Source organism: Hyaena hyaena, unplaced genomic scaffold (genome assembly GCF_003009895.1).
Source record: "Hyaena hyaena isolate Hyena2069 unplaced genomic scaffold, ASM300989v1 scaffold_13, whole genome shotgun sequence".
NCBI classification, from domain to species: Eukaryota; Metazoa; Chordata; class Mammalia; order Carnivora; family Hyaenidae; genus Hyaena; species Hyaena hyaena.
In genome coordinates this window covers 6,056,595-6,066,488 of record NW_024080645.1, presented here as the reverse complement: position 1 = coordinate 6,066,488, position 9,894 = coordinate 6,056,595, and the positions used below count along the sequence as shown (strand labels likewise).

General features: G+C 54.9%; 1 long non-coding RNA gene across 2 annotated transcripts in view; it reads left to right on the top strand.

Moving 5' to 3' along the window:
• LOC120220198 overlaps window positions 1-2,842 on the top strand; it is a 16,384-nt gene extending 13,542 nt beyond the window's left edge. For both annotated transcript variants that reach the window (XR_005525490.1, XR_005525489.1), the window contains exons 4-5: window positions 1,543-1,742; window positions 2,272-2,842. This is a non-coding gene — a long non-coding RNA (uncharacterized LOC120220198). The remainder of the gene's footprint in view (window positions 1-1,542; window positions 1,743-2,271) is intronic.
• The last annotated feature ends 7,052 nt before the right edge of the window (window positions 2,843-9,894 follow it).

Below are 9,894 nucleotides of genomic sequence, written 5' to 3'. Positions count from 1 at the left end.
CTTTTATTACATTATTCTCAACATATAATTCCCAGATTTTAACTAATATCTGTTGCAACTTTAAAATGTAAGTTTCTTGGGGCACCTCGGTGGCTCAGTTGGTTAAGCATTCTACTCTTGATTTTGGCTCAAGTCATGGTTACATGGTTCAGGAGATCAAGCCCAGCGTCGGACTCCATGTTGACAGCACAGAGCCTGTTTGGGATTCTCCTTCCCTCTCTCTCTGCCTCTTCCCACCTCACTCACACTTTCTCTCTCCCAAAATAAATAAATAAATAAAATAAAAATAAATTAAATGCATTTAACTTTTCTCATTCCCATCTAGGACTTAGATATGCAATCACTAAGAAAAGGGAAGGAGGTGGATGTGGCTATGTTTTCAGCTTCAGCTTTACAGATCATCTGACCATCAAGAATATTATTGTTCCACACAGCATTTAGATAACATTTTGTTTTAGTTCAGTCACACTGAGATGGTTTTCCCCAGACATTTTGGTGATTTTTAAAAGGTTTTCTTTACACTGTCCTATTAACCTAAATACATAGTAATAAGCACACTAATTAATGTTTGATTGATATTTAGCTCTATTACCTCATCAAAAAGAATTTTCATTTGTCTATGGTATTTCTTTCAGAGTACCTGCATATTTATTTCTTCAGATATTTTTATCTTGTTCCTATCAGTGGGGGATTCAGAAGTATCTGTGGCTCACAAGGGGGACTCTCCTTATGTCAAAAGCAGAGCTGTCCAAGCTCACAGATACAGAGAAGAGTTAGGTGGTGAGCAAAGGTGGGGGATAGGAATGAGCAAAATGTGGGAAGGGGCTCAAAGGGTACAAACTTCCCATTAAGTAAGTCAAAGTGAGGGGCGCCTGGGTGGCTTAGTCGGTTGAGCATCCGACTTGCGCTTAGGTCATGATCTCACGGTTCATGGGTTCGAGCCCCGCATCGGGCTCTCTGCTGACTCCCAGCTCAGAGCCTGGAGCCTGTTTCAGTCTGTGACTCCCTCTCTCTCTGACCCTCCCCTGCTCGCGCTGTCTCTCTCTCTCCTAGAAATAAAAAAATAAATAAATAAATAAATAGTATATACATGTGGTAGAAATGCATTTGTGTTAAATGTACGTATGCGTTTGTGCGTGTGTGCACCGTGTATACTCACATTCACAACACACACACATATACGATAAAGATACTTCGTATTTTGAGAGAGAGAGAGCGCGGGGGAGGGGCAGAGAGGGCGCGTGCGCAGGAGAGAGTCACAAGCGGGCTCCACCTGTCAGCACAGAGCCCCGTGCGGGACTCGAACTCACCAACCAGGAGATAACGGCCTGAGCTGAAATCAAGAATCGGAACCTTAACCGACTAAGCCACCCGGCTGCCCCAAAAAGATGCTTTTTAAGGGAAGTTTTTTTTTGTTAAAGACCTGATGCCCAGGCTACAACCAATCAAATCATCATGCTCACTTCAGGGCGGGACGAGCCTCAGTGGAAGCTCCTGTGACCCCAGTCCCGCCCGGTCTACCCCTCCCCTTCTCCCCTCCAGAGTCAAAGCGCTGTTTTCCGAAGTGGCTCCAATCTCCTGGAGGCTGGGAGAGCCCCGTGTTGGGCTTACAGCAAAGGAGCCGAGCAGTCTGCTGGGGTCAGGAGTCCGCGCCATCTCTGCGCCTGGCCCGCCTGAGTGAGCCCCTCGGGGTCCCCAGAAGGTTCTGTCTCTGTTGATTGCGTCTTGCTTCATGAAAAGGCGTAAGTAAGGGGGGGTCACAGCCAGAAGGGGACACCGAGCCGCCTTATTTGCAGGACAAGCGAGTCCAGAAGTGTTCAGGGACCAGAATGGCACTGAGTACCTCAATGAGCCCAACATGTAGGGAGGCTTGGGGCGAAGAGCTGCCTGCCTCCCACCCGCTGGGGCCCCTCCCAGCTGGGCCACCGGCCAGGACTCCCCTGGGTTTCCGTGGCTGAGATCCATGTTATAAAAGACAGATTAACGAAGTCTGATAGTGTGTGTGCCCCATGTGCATGTAGGAGAAACCCGGGAAAACAGAGGGAAACTCCCCGGACGGGCCTGGGCCACCACTTAAACACCGTCCCCAGCCCAAGGCGGAAGGAAGCTGTAGGGGGGAGGGGGAGGGTCGCCGGGAAGGCCCCGTGAACAAGGCCAGGTTTGTCATGCAGATGAAGTCCGGGCCTTCCCGCCCCCGATTCAGTCCCCTTCCTCTCCGGGGTCACAAATGGAGATTTCCCTTGTAAATGTAAATTTCGTCTCTGTTTCCAGAACTTCTCAGGGGCCCCCTTGTTACTTAAAAACAAATCAGCTCAAAATAATCCTTTTGCCAAAGAAAAGCTACCCCAGGCTGGCGTATTCAGCTACCCCTCAGTGCCTTCCTGTGACCGGAGCCATGGCCCCCACCGGTCACCACGGCTGCTCCCCCATCTCGGCGGCCCCAGGCTGGCGGACGTGAGGCTCAGGCTGTGTGCGGTGGGAAGGAAGGACGGCAGAACGCGCGGAGATCTGGATTCAGGCCTCGAGGCCCTGCGTTTGGGTCGTGGGGCCGGAGTCTCTGACCCCCACCCGCTGCAGCTGTGACGTAGGATACAGTTTCCAGGCCGCTCGTGGCTGCGCGTGTGAGCACGGGGTTCACAGCGGCGGATCCCAACCCGGCTGCACTTGACTTCTACCAGTCCCGCCTGCAGAGATGACCCCGTGGGCCCGGGAGCCACGGGAGCCCCAGGACGTCCCAGAGTGACTCCAGCGCGCCCTGGACTCCTGGGAACTTGCTAGAAATGTAAATAATAATAATAATAATAATAATTCTTCTTCTTCTTCTTCTTCTTCTTCTTCTTCTTCTTCTTCTTCTTCTTCTTCTTCTTCTTCTTCCTCTTCTTCTAACAAGCAAGTAGGGACTATATTCAACCTAAAATTTTCTGCCAAGGAAGTAACTCACAAAATAAAAAATGTCTTTTGGAACAGGAGGTATTTGCCAACAGTAGTTACATGATAAAGGATTAATATAAATATATATAAGAAACACACTACTCAAAGCAAAGAATAATAGTAACAAGCTAAATAAAAATGGATACAGCCCTAAATAGACATTTTTGTTAAAAAAATTATATATACAAATGGCCAGAAATACTTGAAAAGATCTTCAACACCATGATTGTGAGGGAAATGCACATCAAAATCACTTTGGGGTATCACCTCGCACCTGTAGCTATGTCTGTTATCAATAATTCAGAGCACAAAGCGTGTGGGAGAAAATGAGGGTAAAGAGGAAAAGGGTCCCTGAGTGGGATGCAAACAGCTACAGCCAGTATGAAAAAAGTACAGAACTCCCCCAAAAAACTTAGAAAAGAATCAATGGAGGGGCGCCTGGGTGGCTGTCAGTTAAGCGTCCGACTCTCGCTTAGGTCATGATCTCACGGTTCGTGGGTTCGAGCCCCACGTCGGGCTCTGTGCTGACAGCCAGCTTAGAGCCTGGAGCCTGTTTCAGTCTGTGACTCCCTCTCTCTCTGACCCTCCCCTGCTCACGCTGTCTCTCTCTCTCTCTCTCTCCTAGAAAAAAAAAAAAAAATCATGGAATCCAACACACACTTGGGTATCCATCCAAAGGCCTTGAAATTGGTGTCTGAAATCAGTATGTGTGTGTCCCTGCTCTGCACCTGGAAACGCCATTCACCCCGGCTGTGGTGAAGAAACGAGCCAAGTATTGTGTGTTGTTCATTCTACATGTGCTTAATATACTAACGTGTACATTTATTTCACCGCCATCAATATCTAATGTTAGTTGGCTTCTAATGTCACGTTGTGCCCAGGAGACACACGAGGGAAATACCCACTTGTGGGCATAATGGTCTTCACTTTCTCTTTTTGTTTCCTTTGTGTGTTGTGTGTGTGTGTGTGTGTGTACATTTTTAAATAGAAGTAGAGTTAACCTACAGTGTGATGTTCGTTTTGGCTGTACAACACAGTGATTCAAAAACTCGACACATTCTCTACATTACCCCAAGGTAAGTGGAGTCAGCAGCTACCACCAAACAACGATACGGGGGTCTTGCCGACTGTATGCCTCATGTTGCCCTTTTCATCTCGATGGTTTACTTACTTTGTAACTGGAAGTTGGTACCTTAAAAATATTTTTCAGGCTTATCTGTTTATTTTGAGAAAGAACGTGAGCAGGGGAGACGCAGAGGGAGAGAGAGAATCCCAAGTGGGGTCTGCACCGTTAGCACGAAGGCCAACGTGGGGCTCGAACCCACAAACCGTGAGATCATGACCTGAGCTGAAATCAACGGCCAGACACTTAACCGACTGAGCCACCCAGGCGCCCCTGTACCGCGTAATCTTTTTTTTAATCCATTCCACCACCCCCACTCACCTCTCCTCTGTCAACTACCAGTATGTTCTCTGTATTTAAGAGTTTGGTGTTTGTCTTTTTTTTCCCCATGCTCATTTGTTTTGTTTCTTAAAACACCTATCAGTGAAATCATATCACATTTGTCTTTCTCTGACTTTTCCCCCTTGGCGTTACACAGTCCGGCTCCATCCACATTGCTGCACGTGGCCAGACGTCATTTGTTTTGGAGGAATAATATTCTGCTGTGTCTGCATGTACATACACACCACGTCTTTATCATTCGTCAACTGACAGGCACTTGGGCTCCTCCCGGATCCTGGCCATTGTTACCAGGGCTGCCATGAACATAGGGGGCATGTATCTTTTTGAATTCGCGGTTTTTTTGCCTTGGGGTAAATACCCAGTAGTGGAATTACAGGATCCTACGATAATTCTATTTTTAATTTTTTTGAGAACCCCCCACGCTATCCTCCACAGGGATCACACCAACCCTTATTCCCGCCCACCATGCGTGGGGGTTTCCTTTTCTCCAAGTCCTTCCCAACACGCGTTATCTCGTTTCTAGATTTTAGCTACAGCCTCCACTCTTTAATAATCACATTCCAGGGGCGCCTGGGTGGCTTAGTCGGTTGAGCGTCCGACTTTCGCTTGGGTCATGATCTCGCGGTTCGTGGGTTCGAGCCCCGCGTCGGGCTCTGTGCTGACTGCCAGCTCAGAGCCTGGATCCTGTTTCAGTCTGTGTCTCCCTCTCTCTCTGACCCTCCCCTGCTCACGCTGTCTCTCTCTCTCTCTCTCTCTCCTAGAAATAAACAAAAATAAAACATTAATAATCACATTCCAGTATTAGTGAAATGATGTTTGGGCAATAAGCACTGACTATATATACATATAAATCATTTTGTAACCATATATCTGAATTATGTTATTAATACATGTATCTATTCTAAGTCACATAGTACAAAGGTGATACAATGATATGCAGGGTATGCAGGTAAGGATTCAGTTACTTTACAAATGTAAACTCTCGAGCTCTACCCTGGACCCGCAGAGTTAGAGCCTAGTGCAATCTGTCTTACCCGCACCCCCCTGGTGATTCTGTGGTGCTGAAATGTGGGGGTCACCGTTTCAGAACAATGGCCCTGCACCCCGACTGCTCATTGGAGCAGAGAGGGAAACATTTGTTTGAAAGCAGTGCTAATGTCTGGACTTCAGAGCGTGAGCCCCATCCTATTGCTTGTAGTGAAGTCCAGTTGTTCGTGGTTTTTAGAGTTCTCCGGGGTATGAGGCAGGCAGGGGGCTCAGTCGGTTAAGCATCCAACTCTTGGTTTTGGCTCAGATCATGATCTCACGTCCCTGAGTTCGAGCCCCACGTCAGGCCCCACACTGAGCATGGAGCCTGCTTGGGATTCTCTCTCTCTGCCTTTCCCTCCCTCTCCTTCTCTCTCAAAATAAATAAATATTTTTTTAAAGTTCTCCAGGGTGTCTTAATGCATTCAGGTTTGAAAACCATATTTTTAAAAAGAAAGATAGTTTCAAGCAGAAGCCTAAAGAAAACACACATGCATGCACACACATGCACACACAGACACAGACGCACGCACAAACGTACGCTCATGCACACACACAGAAGGACACGTGTGCACAGACACGTGTGCCTGCACACTTAACACACGCACACATGTGTGCGCACATCACCTGCACAGTTACATGTGCGTGCACACATGCATGCACATCACCTGCACACTTACACATCCACACACCTGCATGCACGCACACCACCTGCACACTTACACACACATGCACACACACTGCCTGCACACTTACACGTGCACACGCATGCACACACACGCGCACAGCGGAAGCCCAGGCTGCCTCTCCAGCCTGCTGGGAACTGTTGCGGAATCTATGATGTTTACAACACAACTGCACTCCTCTCTCTCAACAGTGACCTTTGGTTAGGTTGAATCATTTCCTTTGGAAATAAAAGAAAATGCCTCCATTGTTTTTGACAAGTTCCCTTCATCTTTGAAAAAATTTCCCAAACAACTCTTCTCCCATTTGGAAGCCTCAGGCACCTCCCGTTGGGTCTGGGCTGGCCCTAGGGACGGCCGCATCTGCTGCTGGAAGACTCGTGGTCTCCCGGGGGCGCTGTCACCCGGGAGCTGAGGGCCCCTCAGGCCTTCGGCTGCAGCCCCCGTTACGCGGCGGGGGAGCCGAGACCCGGACAGCCCGCAAGCGCAGTGTTGGGCGGGCAGAGGACGGGTCGCGAGCGGGGAGCGGGACCAGCCTCTTGCTGTCTCCTTCGCCTCCGACTTTGCCAGAAGACGGGGCGTGGGCGGCGAGCGTCTCGTGCCCCCACTCGGCTGGCTTGTGCGCTGGCAAGTGCAGGGCACCCTGAGCCAATCCTGCCTCGGCTGGCGTCAGCTCTGAGAACTCTGACAAGTCCCCGAACCGCTCTGTGCCTCAGTCTCCTCCTCTGTAAAACGGGGGCTCACAGAACTCTTGTGAGGACTGTGGGTTAATTCACATAAGGTGCATCGAGCAGCGCCTGGACGTGACAGTGAGGGTCGCTCTTACGTCCCCGAGGGCTGGTGCACTGACCGCCCCGGGAGACTGTGTGCTGTGTCCGGGGGGCTGGTCCCTCTCACCTACGTCGTGGGCAGTGCTGACGCTGTCCCGTCTACAAATGTGCAGGACACATGCTGGGGGCCTGGCAGCAGCGGGAGGCTCTCTAGATCAGCGATTTCTGAGCGTTTTTGCTCAAAGTGCAGCCATTCACCAGGCCAGTCATCAAACCATGGTGACAGCCTGCCGGGTGGTTACTTTGGGGCAGTGAGAATCAGCACCTTCTGGGGTCAGCAAGGGGCCCTGGCAGCCACCCCCAGACACTGGGACGGGGGTGTAGCCCCTGTGACACGGGGGCTGGCACCTCTCCGGCCCCTCCAGTGCTGCGACCTTGCCTCACTTGACCCTCTCTGTTCCGGGAAGTCAGTGGGGGATGGGGACGCTGACTCGCAGAAAGCCGTGCCCAGGATCGTGGTGAGTACACGGCTGAGACACCTGGGGGTGTCCCCCCACCCCGATGGCACCCCGCTTCCTGCACCTGGCTCTCACTCCCCTCCGCCCTCCCTCCCCAGCCAGCCACCCTGGTTTCCCCTCCCTCCCGCCCCTCCCACCTCCACCCTGGCCTCTCTGCAGCCTAGATCTGTGGACAGGGTGACCCGACCCCGACAACGGGGACCCGCGGTGGCTCGTGAGGAACCACCTTCGGGATCCTGAACAAACACTTTGCAGGACTTCCGTGGATGAAAATGCCATTCTCAGAGGGAATGCCTGAATCAAGGATGGTGGAAATTTCTGGTGTGTTGGCAGCCCGGCCGGAAGGTGGCTGGTGCCAGGCCGGCCCCGGGAAGCGAGGGCCGCTGGGCAGGGGGCGGCTCTGTCCCTCCACCGGGGACGATGGGGCCGAAGGTTGGATCGGGCGCCCTGGAGGCGCCCCACCCCTGGTGCCTCCTTCCCGCAGCGGGGGCCTGGGGTCTCCCCAGAGACTCTACTAGTTCCCTGCACCCCCACCTCCCTGAGGGATTCCGAGTGCTCTGGAAAGTTCCCTGCTGCACCGCGCCGGCTCCTTCCCAACAGCTTGGAGATGTTTCAAGCCGCCCACCCACCTGGGAGCCGAGGACACGGTGCAGCACAGGCCGGCCCGCGGGGTCTCGGCTCCCTCCCCGCAGCCCCAGGCCCTGAGCCTGCGCAGAGCTGGGAAGGGGACCCCGGCCGGGTCAGGAGGCCCATGGACAGAAGCCAGTGTCCGTGACAGCCGCCGTGGGAATCAGGGGGAAGGGGAAAGAGAATCGGCAGTTTTCATCCTTAACGCATCTGATGTTTTCCTTTTTCCAAGTCCCCTCCCAGGCCCTGGTGACATTTGTGCAGAAACACGGCAGGGCCGGTTCTGAAGCTTCTGTTCCCGCCTGGCCCTGCCCACCGCCCCGCCCACGGCCCCAGGGCCGGATCTCCAGCCCCACCTGCTCCCGGCCTCGCCTGGGGCTCTGGCCAAGGCCGCCCACCCCCCACCCGTGGGAGCGAAGGGCTTCGCCAAACCCACCGCCCGGGGCGGCCGATATTGGCGCCCGGACCGGATTCTTCGCCCGCTAAGCACTGACCTTGGCGTTGTGACCTTGAAGGTGCAGGAGCCCCAGTCCTCTGGTTGGCGTCGCCCGCGTGTGTGAGCACTCCGTGCGGGGTCACCGGCCGGCCTGCCCGCCCTGGGAGGCTCCAGGCGCGGGCATTGGGCACCGACACCACAAACAGCGCGGCTCGCGCTCCTCGCCTCCCCTCCGCGCCCCTGTGACTTCCTCCCTCTCTGGTCCCGAGAGTCTCCCGAGTGTCATGGTAAGAACTCGGTGACTCACCACCGTCGAGGTGCCCGAACAGCACCTGGGACTCGGTGCTTCATACATTTGAGGGAAGAGGGCGCAGCGGCTGCTTCAGACTGTATGGCGTGGGTCAGATGTGGGTTCCCGGTTCAGACCCCGGCTCCTCCGTGTCCCCCTCTGTGGAGCCGTGAGGGCAGTGACCTGCGTCCTAAGCCGGCTCTGAACACTGAGCTAACACTCGCACACCACGCGGGTAGGGCCTGGCTGCAGGCAGCCCGCAGAGTTGGGGCCTGCCCACGGGAGTGCACGCCGTGGCAGCGGGGGCCGTGGCGGTGTGGCCCGTGGGCTGGTGGCTGGCCACCCGGTACTGTGAGAATGTGAGATTACCTCAGTTTCACCGTCTTAGCACCCCTGCTTTACATGGACCGAAACAGGGGTTTGGGGATATTAGGAAATTTGTCCCGATGGCACGGTGGCCCCAGGACCCGAAGTCACCCGCAGCTGGTTCCTGCCAGAGGCGGGTTCACGGTCACCTGAGCTCATCGCGGCACGATTTCCTAGTGGTGTCGTGCGCTGACCGTGCACTTACACTGGCCCCGCACAACCGAGGCGTCCGCAGCGGGGAGGGGGTGCCCGGGGAGGGGTGCCCGGGGAGGGGTGCCCGGGGAGGGCCCGTGAGCCACCATCTCCCTGGTCCTCAGGAACGTCGGCTGAGTGACTGCGGCCGCCACAGTATCACCTACTCTCTTCCTCTTCCCCCTCCGAGCGCCCGAACCCGGCCCGGCGGCCCAGTGAGCGAGCGGGTGGCGGCAGAGAGCGGAGCCTGGCCCGGGCTCCGTGGACGCTCTCGCCCGGGGAGCCCGGGTGACCGGCCCCAGGACACCGGCCCCAGGACACCGGCCGGAGCAGCTCCGGGTCAGGCGGAGGCCCCCGGGAACGCGGCCGGCCCCACGTGGAAGCCCGGCCCCAGCTGGCAGCGCCGCGGGCGGGTCCCCGGGTCCCCGGGTCCCCCCCGCCCCCCGGAGCCGCCCTCGCACCCTCCTCTCTCCGCAGGAGGCGCAGGTCGTGGCCCGTGGGGCCCGGCGCCTGACCGCAGCCCCGGTGACGAGCGAGGGCGACGGCGCGGGGCTTCGGTCCCCTGCAGCCTGCAGCCCGAGGGGGGAGGGG